This window comes from Meleagris gallopavo, chromosome 24, assembly GCF_000146605.3.
Source record: "Meleagris gallopavo isolate NT-WF06-2002-E0010 breed Aviagen turkey brand Nicholas breeding stock chromosome 24, Turkey_5.1, whole genome shotgun sequence".
In the NCBI taxonomy this organism is placed as follows: Eukaryota; Metazoa; Chordata; class Aves; order Galliformes; family Phasianidae; genus Meleagris; species Meleagris gallopavo.
The window spans coordinates 2,986,427-2,989,178 of record NC_015034.2 but is presented as its reverse complement, the minus strand read 5'-3'; the positions used below and the strand labels follow the sequence as shown (position 1 = coordinate 2,989,178).

At 57.4% G+C, this 2,752-nt stretch overlaps 1 protein-coding gene across 1 annotated transcript in view; it reads right to left on the bottom strand.

Annotated features, from left to right (window-relative positions):
* Positions 1-2,752, bottom strand: part of ADD2 (adducin 2) — a 16,639-nt gene that overhangs the window by 10,863 nt on the left and 3,024 nt on the right.

The following is a 2,752-nucleotide window of genomic DNA, read 5'->3' as shown; positions in this document are numbered from 1 at the left end:
GCGGGGGGACACAGCGGGGGGACACAGCGGGGGGACACAGCGGGGATACAACATTGGGACAACGTGGGGACACAGTGGGGGGACAAAATGTGGGGACAGCATTGGGACGCAGTGGGGGGACACGGAGACAGTGTGGGGTGATGTGGGGACACAACATGGGGATGATGTGGGGACAGTGAGGGGACACCGTGGGGACACAGCATGGGGACACAGGGACAATGTGGGGTGATGTGGGGACAGTGAGGGGACACTATGGTGACACTATGGGGATACAACATTGGGACAACATGGGGACAACGTGGGGACACAGTGGGGAGACAAAATATGGGGACAGCATTGGGACACAGTGGGGGGACACGGGGACAGTGTGGGGTGATGTGGGGACAATGGAGGACAATGTGGGGACACAACGTGGGGATGATGTGGGGACAGTGAGGGGACACTATGGGGATACAACATGGGGACAACATGGGGACAACATGGGGACAACATGGGGACAACATGGGGACAACATGGGGACAACATGGGGACACAGTGGAGGGACAAAATGTGGGGACAGCATTGGGACACAGTGGGGGGACACGGGGACAATGTGGGACAACGTGTGGATGATGTGGGGACAGTGAGGGGACACTATGGTGACACTATGGGGATACAACATTGGGACAACATGGGGACACAGTGGGGGGACAAAATGTGGGGACAGCATTGGGACACAGTGGGGGGACAAAATGTGGGGACAGCATTGGGACACAGTGGGGGGACACAGGGACAGTGTGGGGTGATGTGGGGACAATGGGGGACAACGTGTGGACACAACGTGGGGATGATGTGGGGACAGTGAGGGGACACTATGGTGACACTATGGGGATACAACATTGGAACAACATGGGGACACAGTGGGGGGACAAAATGTGGGGACAGCATTGGGACACAGTGGGGGGACACGGGGGCAGTGTGGGGTGATGTGGGGAGAATGGGGGACAATGTGGGGACACAACATGGAGATGATGTGGGGACAGTGAGGGGACACCGTGGGGACACAGCATGGGGACACAGGGACAATGTGGGGTGATGTGGGGACAGTGAGGAGACACTATGGTGACACTATGGGGATACAACATTGGGACAACATGGGGACACAGTGGGGGAACAAAATGTGGGGACAGCATTGGGACACAGTGGGGGGTTGGTGTGGGGACACAACGTGGGGACAATGAGGGGACACTATAGGGACACAACGTGGGGGGACAAAATATGGGGACAGCATTGGGACACAGTGGGGGGGACACAGGGACAGTGTAAAGTGATGTGGGGACAATGGGGGACAACGTGGGGACACATCGTGGGGATGATGTGGGACAGTGAGGGGACACTATGGGGACACAACATTGGGACAACATGGGGACACAGTGGGGGGATATGGGGACAGTGTGGGGTGATGTGGGGACAGCAGGGGGAACAATGGGGACACAATATGGGGACAGCAGGGGGACAAAATGGGGACACAACATGGGGACGTAATGTGGGGACAGCAGGGTGGGGATGATGTGGGGATAGTGAGGGAACACTATGGGGACACAACATGGGGACAGAAGGGGACATAATGCGGGGATAGCATTGGGACACAGCGTGGGGACAATGGGGGGACACAAGTGTGGGGACACAGGGACAGTGTGGGGTGATGTGGGGACAACAGGGGGACAGAACATGAGGGCAATGTGGAGACAGCAGGGGACATAGTATGGGACACAGTTTGGGGATGATGTGGGGACACAACATTGGGACACAGCGTGGGGACACACGTGGCACAGCAGGAGGACAACGTGGGGACAAACGGGGAACAAAACATGGGGACAATGTGGTGATAAATGGGGGACAGGAGCGGGACACAATGTGGGAATGTGACATAGGGACAGCAGGGACACAACATGGGGACACAGGGACAGTGCGGGGTGATTGGGGACAGCGGGGGGCACAGTGAGGGGACAATGTGGGGACACAACGTGGGGACAGCATTGGGATACTGTGGAGACACAACACTGGGACAACATGGGGACAGTGTGGGAACACGAGGGGGACACAGCATAGGGACACAGCATAGGGACACAGCATAGGGACGACGTGGGGACAGCAGGGACACAAGATGGAGACACAGCATTAGGACAATGGGGGGACACAACATTGGGATAATGTGGGGACAAAGCAAGGACAGTAGGGGGACACACATAGGGACGGGGGGAACACAAAGTGGGGCCAGCATTGGGACGGTGAGGGGATGCAACAGTGGGACAACATGGGGACAATTTGGGGACATGACATGAGAACAACGTGGGGACACAACATGGGGACAATGAGGGGAACAACATCCAGACAGCACGGAGGCAGCAGGGGGACAATGTATGGACAACATGGGGACAGTATTGGGACACAATATTGGGACAACATGGGGATGCAGTGTGGGGATGGTGGGGGACAACGGGAGGACAGTAGGGGGACAATACGCGGATGGCAGGGACACGACTGGGGACAAAACACAGGGAGAGTGGAGAGATTGCATGGGGGAGGTGTGGGGACAACATGGGGACAGCGGGGGGACACAGCATGGGGACAACAGCACTCCATCCCCCAGCCCTCTCCCAGCTTTCCCACTGGGAAGGGAACGCTGAGCACTCAGCAATGTTCTCTGAACCAGAACTTCGGAAGCGCCCCCAAATCCTTCGCTTTTCATCCCCAAAAGCCCCCCACGCCT